Consider the following 18,139-nt stretch of genomic DNA (forward strand, 5'->3'; position numbering starts at 1 on the left):
AACCCTGTGTCAGCATTAGCACTGACTGTATTTTACAGTTGGACTCGGTGATCTTAAAGGTTTTTTCCAACCTAAATGATTCCATGGTTCTGTGTATGGGGCACGCAGCTGCTCAGGGGCCCTAAGAAATGTCACATTAGGTACTTAGGGTACGTGAGGTTGCTGGCACCACAGAGATCATCTAGTAGGCACGATGGGCTTGTGCCAGGGCAAGTGGCTTGCAGGCACCCTGCTCCATCCCCACAGCGGGCTGCTGCCCTGGACTTATGCTGTACCTGTGCCAGTCCCCACAGCCACTTAACTCCACTGCAAAGTCCAGCAGGAACCTGGGGCGTGACGTGCAGGGAGTCACAGTGTCACCTTGTGACCTGCTGCTGGGACATCAGGTCATTTAGCTCTTGTAATCAGGGCTGTGAGGTAGCAGTGCTCTGTGTCTCAAGTCAGAATCTTCCCACCACCTTATTTCTCAGACTTGAGCTCCCCTTCAGACTGGGGGTGTCTCCAGAAAGGGGCTGGGGGGTCAGTCTTTGGGGTTCAGGCAGCTGCAGTCGGGCGGTGAAAAGTGAAGACCTGCAAATTACACGTTAGGAATCCACTAGCAAGAGACGTATCAATATTTTATCAACCCACCCTTCAGTACATCCAACGCATGTGTCACAAATCAGTTTGCAAACAGCCCTCCAAACCTGACCGTACCCCCCCTCCCTTCCCGCCAGGAGGCTGGCCCTACCACTGCTTCCCCAAACAGTTCTGAATACATATGCACGCATCTACACCCAGAGAAACACAATTTGCTTTTGCAGTTTGCTGGGTTTAGCATTTCTACTTGTTATTTTTCAGGTGCTAATCTTTACTACAAGTTAGTCAGAGAAGCCGCCATCTCAGTTTATAGCTCATGCTGTGGCAGGACACTGCCTGGTTATGCTAAGTGGCTGGAGGAAGCATTTGCAGCCATTTTAAGGACAAAAAAAATAATAGTACAAGCAATCGAGTTGACAGTGAAATCTTGATATAGAAATGTAACTGCTTGAGCACTTTAAATAAAATGATAGGTTAGACGATGCTCTTTAATACTGAACTTCAGATTATTTCATTCAAAAGGAGGTTATTAACTTCCACTTTAATTTGTAAGTGGCAGTTTTTGTTCCCTGAGCATTATTCCCTGACAGCACAAGAATCATGATCGAAATACCTGGGCCCACCACGCTGCTCAGCCACGGCAAGAGGCTCCGACAGCGCCGTGGGTGCTTGGCGCCACGGGCTGACACACGGTATTCTCTCCAAAAGGCAAAGCCCAAGCATCAACGCCGATGTTCGGAACTGTCCAGCCCTGACACACTAAACCTCAGTGCTACACACAGCACAGGGGGGATGGAGAACGGTTTCGACCCAAGCCCACCATGATCCTGCGCTGTCACCCTCATTAAAGCAAAAATTCATCCGCGCCGGCAGCCTGTGTGGCAGTGGGTGGCGGGTCCCACCTTACTGCTGCTCCGTAGGTCAGTTCAACGTGGCAAAAGCCCCTCTGGAATTATTTTTGAGGCCGTCCTGAAGAAAAGGATTAAGGATGAAGATAATGCTTCTTGCACTGGCCAGGCTCCAGCTCTCCCTGCAGTTGGTACAACCTCACACGGCCGTCCTTTTGAACAGGAGCTTCAGTTCTTCCAGTGCACGGTCTAGCTCCAGAGAGCTCTCTCCCTCTGCCTGTGTTCAGCGGCACCACAGGACAATGATTTCTGACCCAGCGCTCATGGGAAGGACGCCTTCCGCAGGTCCTCCCATGCTCCATCCTCTGGAGGTCTGGGCAAAGCCTCTGGCCCAGGCTGGGCTGGCTCTGGGCACCTCTCACCCCTCTCTGGCCAGAAGACGACATGCTCCCCCACCTCCCGGCACGGGGGGCACGGGAAGAGCCTTTCCAAACTCTTCCCGGGCTCTGCATTCCCTGACGAAGTGTGCATGGGACAGTTGCTCGTCCTTGCCACGCATCTCTGTGACACAGCCCCATCCTCCTGCCCCAGCTTGTGACAACATCCCATGTCATGGTTTTCCCCGTCCTCTGCTTTTGCCCTTTCTTCAGCTCTAGTCCCACCATCCCCTCTGAGATTGCTAAACCCTCTGTCCACATTCACTGCATAAAGCTTCTCTCCCAAGGCCGTAAACCGGGCTGTTATCTTCAGCTATACTCATATCCAGACAGCATCTAATTCTTGCTCACTTTTTTTTTTTTCCTCTTGAATAATCTCTCTAAATTACAGCTCTTCACATCCACCCACACAGGTAAGACTATCAGCAGGGTTCTCATCTCGATCACTGCACAGTCCCTTTTGGGACCTTGACAAATGCAGACTCAACCTATCAGAAAAACTGCAGCAGAGTCCATTTTTCTCACATCCATCACATCTCCCCGGCAGTGCTCTCTTCTCTACCAGGAGCGTCAGCGGAGCAGTGCTGAACTTTCAAGACGTCACAAATTCTCCACACCCTCCCCGCCCCCAGCTAACCAGTACTAGAAATCATTTTCTCCCTATATATGTATGTAAGAGTAGATATGGAATTGTAGAATCATTTAGGCTGGAAAAGAGCCTTAAGATCATCAAGTCCAACCATAAGCATAGCACTACCACGTCCACCACTAATCGTGTCCCTCAGTGCCACATCTATATGTCTTTTAAATCCCCCCAGGGATGGTGACTCCACCACCTCCCTGGGCAGCCTGTCCCAGTGCTCCACAAACCTTTCAGTGAAGAAATTTTTCCTAATATCCAACGTAAACCTCCCCTGGTGCAACTTGAGGCCGTTTCCTCTTGTCTTACCACTTATTACTTGGGAGAAGAGACCAACCCCCAACTCGTTACAACCTCCTTTCAGGTAGTTGTAGAGAGCAATAAGGTCCCCTCAGTCTCCTTTTCTCCAGGCTACACACCCCCAGTTCCCTCAGGCACTCCTCACAGGACTTGTGCTCTAGACTCTTCGTCGGCTTTGCATAAGAATACATATATTAATCAAAATTAATACTAATAACAAGTTGTTAGTATTGCAGAGTCAGGACCCAAGATGCAACAGGAGATGAAAAGCAGGCTGAGAAGGCTCCAGAACCTCGCACGTGTAGCTCCTCGCCCCGCGGTGAGGAGACGGCCCGATCCCTCTCCCAGGGGGATCCGCCATCAGCAACCGCGGCGCGTTGCCACTCACTCACCAATTCACGCAGACATGAGATGTGCGTGGGCCCCAGTACCTTACGATTAACCACGTCAAAACCAAAGCTATGTTAAAATTTGCCTGCAGTAAACTTCCCCCGAGGTCCCTGCCCTGGCCTGACAAATCCAGACCCGGATGGCGAGTTGTGAGGCTGAGGACAGGTTCCTCATGAGCAAGCCAGAGTTTAGTTTTGGTTTCTCTACAGTACTTTGCAAAGCCATGCTGCAGACAGGAAGCATGTGGGTTTTGTTCTCTTTATAAGATGCCCTGGAGCGTGTCTCAGCTTCTGATTAAAATCAAATGACAGCTTGAATTCTTTTTCAAAACTTTTCTGTAGATCTTGATCTTTAGATGCTTAGCAGAGCACATCACAAATTATTAATAAGTGAATTACATTTCCCCATGCCCTTTTATTAGGCTGCTCATCAGAGCCAAACCTTCAAAGTCCAAAAAGTGTAATGATTGAAAAGGGACGGGTTATTAATATCGCTATATAAATCTTGTCATTAATAATGGTTTAAAGGCAGTGAGTATATACACAGATGATTTCTCTGACAAACCTAGAAGTAGTCCAGACAATGGCAATAGCATCTCTATTTATGGAATGAGATAAATGATTAATTAAACTTCTTTTAAACAGAAAGTAGAAACAAAATGTTCACCTTCTAGCGAGCTTGCAGGCCACGTATTAAACAGAGGAATGAAAAGGCTCAGCAGATAACACCCTAGCACTTCGTGATGCTTCAGAGCAGGCAAACCACCTACAGTAGAGTTGCAAAGGCGGGCGAGTGCTGCCGTCAGCTCCCCAGGGTCTCTCCCCCATCATAGGCAAGGCTGGAAAGATTGATATGTCAGCGAATTCATCTCCTTGCGATTTTATTTTGATACCATCTTACCCAGTTTGAATTCCCAGGAGAAGACGCTATCCTGTCCTTTGGCTTGTGAAACACTGGATTAAAGAAATCTTGTTGGTGTCATTAGAAAAAACTCATCAACTTGACTATTATATATATAATATGTTAATTATTCCTGGTTTTCACCTTTCCTGTATCAAGTCCTTTCATGAAAACCACAAAGATGACGTTCCCTTAATGAAATCCGAGTGCTCATCGTAACACGCCGCCACCTTCCCTACCTGGGCCCATCAGCTCCTTTTATCTCATTACTTCTGAGTAGTAGATGCACGTGTTAATAGCTTTGTGGAGCAATTTATGAAGAATAATAGACTGCTTAACTGCAACAGCGCAGATGAAATGTAAGCTTTGAACCTTCGCAAGATTCTACTGTAGGAGGAGAGAAAAATTAAAGGTTCCTAATTATGGAGAAAATTATGATAAGACAAACAGTTCATGTAGTTATTGATGGTCCTATCGTTGATAAATAGGCTGTTAAAGTGAGCACTGAGAAGGTTTGCATCCAGGTGAGCATGGCCATGGGTAACCCACTGGCAGAGATCAATAAAACCCAGAATGGATATGCAGAGGCTGTATTTCCTCGTCGTTAATCACTTCCCCATTGGAAAATGCCACGTTTATCCATGTAAATGCCATTTCAATAAGGCAAACATTAATTCTACACACTTTTTTTTCCCCCCTAAAGTCTTATAGAAAATCTACACGCACAAACAGCAGCGTTTATAGATCTTGCTGAATACAAAGTATGTCTGTTGGGGTTTTCACGGCCACACGTAATTAAAAAATGTAGATTTGTCAGGGCTTTTCCCATCCATAGCAAACTACCTTGACATATAAAGCGCTACTTTGTGCTGACAGCAATCATTTCCACTACAAACTGGGCAGTTTTGTTTCATCTCAGGTTTCTTCTTTTTGACTTGCCTGCAGAATTTTTAGTTTCAAATCTAGTTAACATCTCAACGTGTAGAATGCTTTAGGGGATGCAGTTTGGAGTAAAATAATGATGGCTTCTTGGTATAAGCAAAAGTGCCACGAGTCAGACACGGAGGGAGGCGTTTCCCCGGGGAGCACCCAGCTCGCCCAAACCCCAGAGGCCATCCTCCCCCAGGACCACACATCACACCAGGGTTTCTTTCTCCCACCTACTTCTCGATTTGAATTTCCAAACACATTTCACTGGGTTTGCAGTTCCTATTCCCTGACAGGGGATCCTGTTCACAAATCCATTACTTCTATTTTGCCAATGATTAATTTCAGATATTAAATATTTGACTTGCAAAATGCTAAAACCAATTCTTAATTATACTTTTCTTTTTTAAGGATTTTCTGACAAAAAACACACCCCTGCATGGTGTTTCTTCAGTTCTATGCACTAATCGTTTACATGCCAGCGTGTCCATCCAGGGCACTCTTCACACTGTTATTTTTCCTTCCTCAACTGATAAATAGAATAAATGGATTATGATGCCCTGTTTTAGATTTAACCATGACATTTTACTCCCAGGTTTTTATTAAATCCTGTTCCTTTTTTGACATGCTCACCAATCCCTCCTTCAAAAAAAGGTTTCTCTGCTTGCTCTCTGTTCCTCCAGTAATGTTCCTCCAGTCTTTTGCTCTTTTGTTCACAACAGAAACTGCTGCCGCACACTGAGGACACGATTCAGGACTTCTGTCCATCATCTCCTGACTAAAACAGCGACAAAACCATTTCCTTCTTGACAGCATTATACTAAACTTGTGCTTTTCCTGCATTCACTTTCATAAGCTAAAAGGCCAGTTTGGAGCTGCGGTACGTTTCCTCCATCATCTCATGTCCTAACTTTACTCCTTGATTTCACACAACAAGAATTTATGTTATTTTTACTCAGGCTGGAATCACCCCACGTCCAGTGGGGCAGGGGAACGTGATGTACCAGAGAGGAGGCTCTGCTCTCCCTCGCAATGCCGGAGGGAAGCCCCCAGCTCCCCGTGACGGGGACAGGGCAGGTGCCATTCACCAATACGCAGCCTGGTTCAAGTCAGCCAGCTCCAGAAAACATGCGGTGTTCAAAGCTGGCTACTACCCTACCCAAGTACTGCCACAGCACTCTCATCCCCCATCCCAGTTGTGGTCACCCTCCTTACTCCCTGCCCCCCAAGAAAAGACCTTTTTTTTTTCTAACATTCGGGTTGCAGCACAGGATTTTGACATTTGCTCTGGACTAGCAGCAAGATTTTGCCAGCAGAGACTCACAAAGCAGCAAATCCGTTTACAAACCCCAAAGGTTAGCACTGTCAGGTGTTAAATACACGGCCCACGTGTCCCGAGAACCCTGCAAGCAGCAGGGCTTGGACCCTGCCTCCTCCTCTGCTCCAACAACAGACTGCAGGAACGGTGCCAGGTGCGTTGCGGCTATGAGCAGGGTTTGCCCGGCAGAGCCCCTGTTTCTTGCCCATCAGCTGATGGCTGAAATGAGTTAACGCCAGGCAGGGGAGGCAGCCCTGGCCGCAGGGACTGGGGACAATGTCTGCACCACCCCTCCCGGTACCCAGGTCCTCCTCGCAGGCGGATCTCCCCAGCCCGAGACAGGCCGGTTTAGCTCCGCTGATGGAAAGTTCATTCTGACTTGCCCAAGGCAGAAATATGGTGATGGCCTCCATCGTTCCAAATGCCACTTTTTTTTCTTTATTTTAGCATAACAGCCATCCTGACATTTAAAAATCCCTGTTCAGTCACAACTTAAATTTAAATTAGAGGTCATTCAGGGCTTATTCTGAGTACTTGCAATACTTCACACCTGTTATCTCTGCAAACTATGCATGCTGTAAAATAAAGGAGATGCATTTCCAAGAAATTCCAATGCCACTAATCAAATTAATATTTACCCCTATTATATTCAAATTATGACATATATATACAGATTGCAAGGTTAATTGTATTTCACAAGTAGGCCTCCTCTGCAAGCAACATAGCATGTACGCTGCCAGAAAAGTGCATGACTGATTATGATCAAACCCAATATTTTTCTCTAGTTCAAATTCTAAACACAGTCGGTTTATTAAATATTCTTAAAATTCATTTATGCAGCAAGCACCCGACATCTGTTTAGCATACTACAAAGGTTGAATTTTATAATAAGATTGTAAATTTTATTATAATTCTAGAGAACGTAAATCTACAAGCAAGAAGAAGCAGGCTCACATTTACAGAAGAGGTAGAAGTGGTTGTATATCACTGAAAAAAATTAGACCAGCTTCCCCTTGAGAATCCACAGGGATGACACCAGCTGAGGGTTGAGTCCAACATCGTATTTGGCAGCTGCTCCACCAGCTTGGTGCCACTTGCTCACTGGACAGTGGCAACCCTTGGCTAGACAAGCTAGTTGTGAAAAGTTGGTTGAACAAGTCAAAGAGATACCAATTAATTCAATCAAAACAATGGTAAAATCTGGAAAATCTTGTTCTCCTCTGCATCCCCAGTTTTGCATTAACATGAGTGACAACAGATTTGTGTCGGTGTCAATGAGAGAAGCTAAGCCAAGCAGTCACGGAGAGCTGAAGACCTCAAGCCATCCCCATAAGCTACACTGAAATACAAATATACAAACCCCAAAATATGGAGGAGAAGAACACTGCCCCATAATCATCCAAAACAGCTGTTGGATTTGTGCCTGGAGAGATGGAAGTGAAACATCTCAATTTGCAAAGGGGAAAAAAAAAAAAAAAAAAAAAGTTTGTGATCCACACCCCCCTTTACATTTTGCAGATTCCTGCCTATTTTACCACTATTTTGTTTATCATCATAATAATCTTAAAGCAGCTGTATCAGCAATTCATTGCCTTAAGAAAAAGAAAGGACACATTTAATAAAGGAGGTCCGTGACACATCTAGAACGCCATCAAATATCCTGCAAAGCAAAAAGTCCTTATCCTGAACAGTGGCAGAAACCGGACAAGGCCAACACCTGAAATTCAGTTCCCGGAACAAACACGTTCTTTGTAACAGCAGGTGTAAAAGCTTGGCATGGAAACAGGATTTTAGAGGGGTCTGGTTAGATGAAAAAATAATTGCTGCTGACAGAGCAGGCAGGGCAATGCAGAACCTCCACTTTCAAAGGTGCTGCTTTTCGTGCTTCGGGACAGATATAAAAACTGAAAAATATACAGGCTGGCTGCGTGGAAGAGGCAGCGGTCCAGCACTGCCAGGTAAGGTGCAATATAGCATGGTGAGGGCAGACAGGCACTGAGAGCTACCAGAAAAGTCACTTACGGCCAAAAATTATGGAGCGCTGCCCCAGAACAGAATGTGGGGCACAGCACTCAGATCTCCTGATCTGCTGTGGTTGCGGAGGGAGGGAGATGGAGGAAAATCTTACTTCTGGTTTAGAACATCAACAAGTTAAAACTTCACGTCAGATCGTTCACTCCACGCATCAGACAAACAGGTAACGGAGCCACAGTCCTGTCTGTCCATCACCCGCTCCCGGCAGCATCCCAATCCTCCTCCACCCTCACACAGAACCCTCAGAAGCTCGTGGCAGGGAGGGTTTTACACCTCACCTTGTGAGAGCACGTACGTCCGCAACTGCATCTTTCAGCTGCAAACTCCCCAGAGGTGGGTGCATTTAATTATGTGTTGTGAGTGTGCTGAGCAAACTTCGGGGCACTATAATAACACCAATAAATTAATGCTCGTAAGGTGTGAAAACTGTCACAGTGCAGGCACCGGAGAAGTACAAAGACAAGTTATTACTGTCATTATGGTTCTCCGCACACAGCTGCACAGTGCGGCTAGGCAGGGAGAAAAGGCAAGGGGAGGGGAAAAAAAAAAAAAATTGAACTAAAACTTTAAAATATTTAATTTCTAATTTCTTCTGAATAATCATGGAGCTGTTCCCACAAAGCAAAGCCACACACTAAATCTGTCAAGTGAGGTGCAATACTCTGCCAGTCCTGGGAAGATTTGGTTTGTGGTTGTATCCTGTTTGTAAGCTGCGGATGGGAGCGGGGCTTCTCCCTTGGAACCTCACAGCCACTCCAGCATCCCAGTCACCACCACGAGGGGAGTTCAGCCAGCAAGGGCTGGAGACATCAGCAGGATACAGCTGGTGATTCCATGAGAATACTCAAATATGACCACAGCCACCAGAAATTGCTTTTCGGGAGCACCTGCCTCATTGGGCCCATGAAATCAGCTATAGAAAAGCACAAAGCAAAAAGAAAACCCATGCAGAAGTCAGGTTTTGGTGCTCTTCTTGAGCGCTGGGAGGGACTTTAGGTTGCAAGAGGTCCCAGGCAACTCCCGAGGAGCAGGCGAGCAGAGGCAGCACATCCCTCCCCACGCAGAGGGAGGAGAACACAGCCCTGCGCTTCGCTGGCTTGACTAACGCAAACAGGAGTTGGCAACCAGTTCCCTTCAGAAAACACACGCCAGAATTTTCCAGTTGGATGGAAAAGCAGAAAAATCAAGGTCTGAATTTGGCAAACAATTTACCCTTTAATTTCTTCTCTACGAGAACTGGAGATTTGGGACCGTCCCTGGCAGCTAAAAATTAATTGCAATGGGCAAGAGAATCCCGGTGGCCCACTGCCCCCACCAGGCCAGGCCATCTGCACAGGCTGTACCAGCGGAAATTTTCAGTTTTGTTTCCTTCACCCACAAGTAGGATGTGGGAAGCAGAAGAGAGACACGCACTGCTTTATTGCTCTCGGTTCCTCAAACCCTCACCAGACGCCTCTGATAAAGCCTCAGGGCCGGCGAGCTGCAGGCGGGGGCCACGGCCCCTCGGTGATGGAGGATCAGCGTGACGGGCTGTGCGTAGTGCTTCTCCCAGGCTGAGGAGCCTCCTACACTTGTCTGCTCCCGCTTCACGACTCCAACGTTAATAACATTGTCCCTGTATTTTCTCATGCCTGCCCTCTTTCTAAAGCTGCTTGCTTTCCCATTCTGTCCACACCAGAGACAAGCTGCTTTCAAGTCACGAGCACGGCAATGCTCTAGCACAGGAGGGTGGGAAGAAGGTTGTTGCCCACATCAGACATCGTGTTAGCCAAGTCTCACATTTCCCGCGCAGTCTGGGATTGAAACTGTCATTTCTGTCTCATACGGGGTTGTCCCGACCTTGCCATCCAGCCCGCGCGGGTGCAGCGTCACCATCTGCATACTCAAGGGGCAGAAAGCAGCACATAATTACAATAAAACTTTCAGCAGTTGACAACTGGTCCTCTGGCTACAAATTATATTTGTAACATTTGATTGTCAAAAATGCATTGTTTATAACAATTTCTGTACACAAAGTCAGTTTACCACTCGGAGGGGATCGTGGTGGCACGCCAGGAGACAGCAGACAAGTGCTGTTAGCGCTCAGGTTTGGCTGGGGGATGATGCTAAATTACGCGAGTGGTGCAAGGTGGAAGCAGGTGCCTTTCTGTCACCGTCTCACAACTCGGCCTCGGTGCATGGGAAAGGACTCACTCAGGTGCCTTTCGCAATGCCGAACCTGCTGCAGCAGAGTGTGAATGAAAACCCACTACCTCTAACATCCCCTCTAGCTCTTTTATTTTTTTTGTGTGTGTTGTTTGTTTTTTTTTTTTAATTTAAAGGAAAGCCATTAACAAAATTAAGCTACTTGAATTACTCAGGATTATGTCCCAATAGCTGTCAGAGAGCAAACACTGTATGACCTGTAGCCTAGAGGAGGATGTAGCATTAGGACACTAATGGCTGCAGGATGCAAATTGCTGCCATGAAGTTAGAGCTGCATTTCCATCTGCCTTTACCTCTGCAATTTCCTCAAACAACTCCATCTGCCAATTAACTGTAAAGAGTCATGCTGCGACCGCTTTGACCCAAAGCTCTTTGAGATTGTAAAAAGGTTGGTTGGTTTGTTTCCAAAACTGTCATTGAGCTTCTATTTTCTTTTTTTTTTTTTTTTTCTCCACAGGATAGGAAAGACTTCTTTTTTTCCCCCCTCCGTGTCTCAGGGGTGACGCTGCATTGCAGTTCCCCAAAGTTTTCAACTAGACAGGCAGACTGGACTCACAGTTGGTATTGCTGCAATAATTTTCTAACTTTCCGGTTCTAAAGTACTTTTGGACCCTGTTAAAGTGCCAAAGTTACTAGTTACCATCAACCGGTGCACTTCAAGAAACAGAGCTGAGACCTGCCCTGACATCACCTCACCCAGGCGATGCCTGTAGAAGCACCCAACGAAAAGGTGCATCATCCCGTCACGTTTCACACACGACCCAGTGGGCAGTGAGATGGAGACGGGGCTCCGCACAGGATGGAGTCAGCCTGCCCTTCACGCAACCCTGTGCTTTTCCTGGGCGCTGAGCTCTGCCTGTTCTTACAGGCTTTCCCCTGGCAGAATTATGGGGAAAAACTGGACAGAGCTTAGAGAACTTCCTATAAGTTTAGATAGCCTGCTCTTCCCTTGGTATGTAACCCAAGTTGGAGGAAGCCTTTGCTGTTACGCATCATGGAGTCACACATTGTTAAAAAACACGGGACATTTCATGCCTTGTCTCTGAAATATCACACCAAGAACACCCAGTTACCCCAGTCCTTCCCAATTAGCACACATTGCAGCCAAACTGCTCTTCCAGCCAGCTTGGTGCAACTCAGCTCCAACACTCTCACAGAAGATAGACGGTCACTAAAACAACCCAACAAAGAAATGAAGTTGACGGTACCATCTACTTTTAGAGCACACTGACAAATTTAAAGATACCTCTGTCCTTGAAGCGGTGTTACGATCTGTTGGTTGGGCTGGCCAAAGCTCTTGGACATGACCCTACCCAAGAAGCCTTCATTTCTGTACATAGGTTGACGTTAAGGAAAAGATAACCCAGAAATACCCGAGTCCTGTAACACCTAGATGAGGCTGGTGATGCACTTGGACAAATCAGTCTATAGTTTTGCACTGGTGGGACCTCCTGCTCAAGCAAGTACCAGTTTTGTGACTCTTTGAGCAATTCAAAACTATGGACTGAGAAGAGAGAGAAGAAAAAGCTTTAGACTTGTACTTGCAGTGTCCTTCCCTACATACAAAAGGCTTTTGATTAGTTATTAGATTAATTTCCTCATTCCACTCTAACCACAATGTATGGAGATTAATTTATTACAGGTTTTGTATTAGTCAAAGAGTCTTAAAAACCACTGATGAAAAAGAGGACTTTGAGGCCAATTCCTAATGAGAGCTTGTGTCATCTCTAAACTTCAATTGAACTTCCAGATCCCCTTTGAAGAAGCAAAGTATTTTAAAAAGTTTCCTAAGGTGACATAAAACTTTCAGTTTTATACATTTAACAATAAACCGTATTTTTCTGCTGAACCCATGTAGAGATCTGAAACTATCAAGCAACAAGTCTGCCTATTAAAGCCCCTGTCTTTTGTTGGATATTTCACTCACATTAACTAGGAAATTGCTCAGCCCCATTGTCGATAAGATAAATGTGTTCTCCCTGGAAAAATCTTAACAGATTTAAATAGCAGATTCCGCCTCGTAGTTTCTTGTTTCTTTCTAGATATATAGTAACGATATCTGCTTTGAAGTTCTTTATCTCGCTCTATCCTTTTTTCTTTAAGGAGCAATTTCTTGTTATTTCTTGTGCTGGAACTAGCCTTTATGTAGAACTCTGAAAGTACAATGAATAAAAGTGTCCAGCCTTGCAGAACTGTGAGCATCTGTCTAATAGAAATGTCTGCAGTTTTTCAAAAACAGTGAAACCGTGTTAGTGCCTTTCAAGTCTCCCCGGATTGTCAATGCATTGTGAAACGGAGTCTTAGAATGACATCTTGGTTTTGCATTCAGTCTCTCTGGACCCAACCCCGGGGAGGACTGAGGACTGGATGTGAAGCATCTGTAGCTGTAAATACCATCTGCATAGCTACTGAAGATACTTTTGAGCAGCTGCTGGAAAACAAAAACCAGACCCAAGTGTATCCAAAAGGGAAATTTGAGAAGTCCACATTTTCTACAGCGGAAATACAGTTCTTACAAAAGCCCTTGTGCTGCCATTTTGTAAAGAGAAGATGCCACAGAGCCCGGGTATCTGTAGAGCCTGCTAGAGCACCAGCTGGAGGAGAGGGCTGCTTTCCCAGGGTAGCTCTCCTCCCGTGAGCCAACCCAGGCACACCACCGATCCACGCAGAACAAGCCAGGCCGTGAGGTAGCAGGGGAAGAGAGCTCAGCTACGCAGAGAAAAGGGCCTTCGTACTCCCAAGACCTTCTCCAGGCACACAAACCAGAACAGAGTCACACTCCAGGTTAAGACAAGTAGGGAGTTTGCTAAGATGGGAACACCCAGGCCCGGAATCTTCTCAGGCAGCTTCAGGAAGCGGCTGAAGAGGGCGAGTGAGAAACGCAGCGTTCTCGGCATCCACTATAACCCTTGGGAAAATGCAGATACCTGCCAGCAGCACTGGCCCACCAGCAACCGGAGCATCATCCGAGGTGGCCTATATCTCCCCATTGGCAGAAGAGGGATCAACCAGGTCTTAGGGTCTTTCCTCGGCATCTTTCATTTTCCATTATTTTCCTTTTTTTTTTTTTTTTTTTTTTTTTTTCCCCCACTCAGCAGCAACACACAGACCTCGCTTGGGCCACATGACCTTGCTGATTGCTCTTCTGGCATCCAATGACAGTCTCTGGGAGCACAAGCTCAGGTGATCCAAAGTCCTGTGCAAGCAGGGTTAAGACAGGAAGGAAGCAAGCGGGGACCTACCTTAGGTTATTAGAGATGTATCTCCACATTCATTTTCCAGTTTGGCCCAGTGATGTTTCCCTGCCGAAGAACAGCGTGCAGGGTTTCAGCAAAGGCTGCTTTTAGCACTCCCAGCAGTGCAAACCCCTTTTGAAGAGGGAAATAGCAGGTGGCTATAAAATTCCTATGACAATATTAGCTACTAATGTCAGTATTAAGAGAACATAACTTTTTTTCCCATAAAATATTTAGGATACAACACATACATATTTATTACTTTTAATCAAACAGAATGAAAAAGTTTTTCTTGCTTCAGCTTTTGGAAACCAAAACAAGTCTGGCCTGCTACCTACTTTCTTTCCAGAAATAAAATTAAAAGTTTGGGAAGAATAAACATTCCACAGGACACAATTTAGGAACCACTACCAGATACAGGCTCAGCATACCAACAAGGATTAAAGTCAGCAAATCCAGGCAAAACCTGACACGGTCCCAGGCAACCTGCTCCAGCTGAGCCTGCTTGGTCAGGGGGTTGAACTAAATCATCTCAGGAGGTCCTGTCCAACCTCAGTGATTCTGTCATAAAGGACAATGAGGGACTAAAATTAGAAAATAGCACCGTGTTTTGTTATCCAATAGAAATGTGCACTTTTGTCGGTATACCTAGCGTATGTGTATGTCTATCAGCATGTACACTGAGTGGGCTCTGGCTTATTTCTATATAAGACCATAAGAGGGAGTCAATCATCCTTATCTCTCTACTTACGCTATCTGGATGCCAGGCTCAGATAAGCCATTTGGGCATCTACCTCCTTTTGCATCCACTTCCCAGAACACAACCTGCCCGTGAAGAACTTCAGTTTCCTGCTGACACAAACCATGGCAGGACGTGTAGTGCCTCCAGGAAAAAAATAAAAACAACATGAGAACCGTGCCCCTGAGGGCGTCTCCAACGCACAATCCCTCCAAAGCAAAACCCCTCTGATACAGGTTACACCCACTATGCTCAGGGCTGGGCTCGACATGGGTGAAAAGGGCTGCTTTGCCGGGTCTTAGAAATAGTCCTGCACAGTATCTGTGCCTAAAATCTTGTTTCAATCACTGACACGCGACCTCACGCGCTGTGAGACTAGAGGATCTTTTTTAGACAATCACCAACCATCTAGGGCTGAGAAGAGACACGTAGGCTGATGTATCGGAGCTGCCAACAACCACGGCCCGTGGGGATGCTCAGCCCGGCACCTGCACAGGGCTGTGACCACGAGGGAGTCCCCACGCTCTGGCCACCAGCTAGCGCTTGTTTCTTTTTTTCATCTTCCATTTGTATTTTCCGTTTGGAGCATACGCTCCCCCACCTTCTCCTTCTAAACTGTACAATGCATTTTACTTGGTACCGCAGCATGAAAAAGGTAACGGCAGTTGCTGCACTAGCTCCGCAGCGAAGAGCAGAGTTCATGCAGCCCACTGACATTGCCGAAGGGCAAACAGAAATGTACCCACATGTGGATAAGATTATGCAATTTTACTCCCTGCCAGTAAACAAAATTACTTATTCTTTAAAATCAAAAGGTAATCACACTCTTTTCAAATTGTGTGAAAGGACGGAAACCGGATCCCTGTTCCTAAGACATTAATCAAATCCAGGCTCAATTTAATGATGTTAACAGTTATCCTTAGCTTTCAGAATCACTCAAAGGGCTTCTGCTGAAGTTATTTGATCTCAGGCTTTTTGTTCACTTTTCAGCAGCATTTTAGAGAGTCTATAATGCCTGAGAAGCTTCACGTTCTGAATAGGGAAGGAATCGCAGGACTAATGTTACTATTTATTACTTTTTTCCTACTCAGACAAACTTAAATTACATGCACAAAACTTCAGGGTGATATGAGGCACATAAACGCCCATATTTAGGATTTTGATTAGTCACAGAAGAAAGTAAATCATGAGCTTGTCTATATAAGTTGCCAAGCTGCTGACAAAGTCTTTCAGAAATAACGCTGAAAAATAATGAAGTCTAGTTTATGAATGAAGTTTGTGTCAAGGTAAGAGAGCATTCCCTTCAGCATTATAAACAGTGCTTTGATGAAAGTTTCATAAATGGTTTAATTTTTCTCTTTTATCTTCTCCCACACTCTCCTCTCTACAGCCTATCTTTCTTCAGAGCAGCATCCGCAGAGGAACAGATGGTTCAGGAGATGGGAGATCCCTCCTGAAGATTACAGGCAAAGGCTCCTCCCTGGCTTGTTGGAGGAGAGGTAGTTCAGGTCCGGGTATCAGCTATGGCTGGAGAGACACCCAGCCTCTGCCCTGGCACATGGATGTTCCCAGGGACAAAAGGTAGCCAAGATCAAACGAAGATGTGGTTTGTGACAGAAATGCCTTAACAGAAGCTATTGATCTGTGCAAGACTCCCACCGTCCTCTGGTGGAACCTGCTCTCTAGGAAGGGTTGAGTATTCACTGAGGTGCAACCTAGAGGAGGAAAAACACCCTCTGAAATGGAAATTATGACACTGAACTTCAGAGAGAGGACACTAGGAATCTAGCGCTTCTCGGTTAATATTTATTTATAAATAGAGGTGTACCACAAGAGATTAAAAGCTTGCCTAGCTCCAGAAGTCCTCCAGCCCTGGGACTCCAGAAGCTGCTTGGGAAGTGACAGTTCTCAGCCATTCGTTGCTGTCACCTACTGGTGGTCTTCATCTCCACATACCCCTTTCCTCCAGGGACTCAACTTCACGCTCGTCTCTGATCTACACCACAGCCCCACCTTCAGCATCTCCTTTATTTCTTCCTGTTTTCTGAAAAAAATTGCCTTACTTGCTCTCTGTCTTCCTCCACACAGTTCATGAGCCGTGCGAGGACTTCAGCGCTGTAACAGTTTGTTCTTCCATCCCATCAGGTAAAAGGTGCCGTGTCCTGGTAAGGCAGCACAGAAGAGACAGGAGGCACCACGCCAGCAGCACGTGGGGGGCTCCGGGGAAACCCAGCCCCCGTGGATAGTCACAGAACAAGGAGACAGCCACCGCTGGGACGGGCTGCCTTCGCACTCCTGGGGGAACTGAGAACAGAGCTGGGTTTAGGGCAGAGCGCCTGCCAGGCCAGGGCAGCCCCACCAGCTCGGGCAGGTACCAGTGTATGCCAGAAATACATAAATGGGGAAGAGGAAATGGGCTTTGGCTCACTTCAGACAACCACTGGCCCCATGTCATCTCATGCCCTTTGGCACAAAAAATACACGAGGTGCCTTTTCCCTCCACCCGTCCCACCCACCACAGGATTCCAGCCCTGCCTGAACCTCATCCCTTTCCGCTCTTACCCTTGCCACCGCAGGAAAGCTAAGCTGCTGGGATCTTTTCTCTCTCATATTAATTCCACTTCCAGTAAGCCAGTATTTGTTGATATCAGAATTACATGCAGATATCACAGACTATTATTTAGAGTATTACAAGAATTGCTATAATCTCTCAATTCTTCCTTTGCTCCTTATCATACCGGTTCAGCTCTTGTCTGCTCCACACAGTTGCTGTCTTTGTATTGCCCTTTGTTCAAATCTGCATTCAGACAACAATTAGGGGACTGTGCATCGCACATTCACATCGTATCGCACGAGCATTTGCTCTGGAAGGCTGGCAGCCACCTGAAAGAGCACTCCTTTTATTAATGGGAAACCACGGGAAGGATCACCGCATTCCTGGAGCAACACGGGGCCTTTTGCCTTGTCTCCCACCACGCTGGGTACACCGTTGGGTGTTTAGCAAATAAGTCAACAACTCCTGGAGACAACAACCAGAGTTCACAAAGAAGGGTCCCTGATTTGCATGTTCAGTCTGTTCATTGATCATCCATGGTAACTCCTGGCTATGGACTACAGAAAAAAATACAAAACTGCTTTCTTAGACATACCCTCCTTCTTCCACTGTGTGCTTCAAAGCCTCCATGCACAGGCAGCCTCGGGGAAGGCAAGGCAGAGGCTGTCATTGTGGAGTCTGAGGCTTGCAAAGAACAACTGCGGCAGAACAGAGAACCCCGTTTGAAATATGAAAGGGGAAAATGTGCAAGCCCTTCCCTCTCCCCATCACAGGCTCACACTTCCTTGTCCTAGCTAAAGCTAAGAAGGGAAAAAAACATGCTTTAAGAGAAAGCCTTCTTTGAAACGAGGCAGAACATGGTTACAGGGAGATGAAGATGACAGTTTATGAGAAAGGCACAACCAGCAAGGAACAGTAACTCTGGGAATGATGGAAATTTCACCAGTATTAGATCTGACACAGTCAAAGCTGTTGCAAACTTCAGCACAGGCAAGGTGAAAAGGTGCCCAGGCTTTACTGGGAATTTTCTTC

The sequence above is a fragment of the Athene noctua genome, chromosome 6 (assembly GCF_965140245.1).
Source record: "Athene noctua chromosome 6, bAthNoc1.hap1.1, whole genome shotgun sequence".
Lineage (NCBI taxonomy): Eukaryota > Metazoa > Chordata > Aves > Strigiformes > Strigidae > Athene > Athene noctua.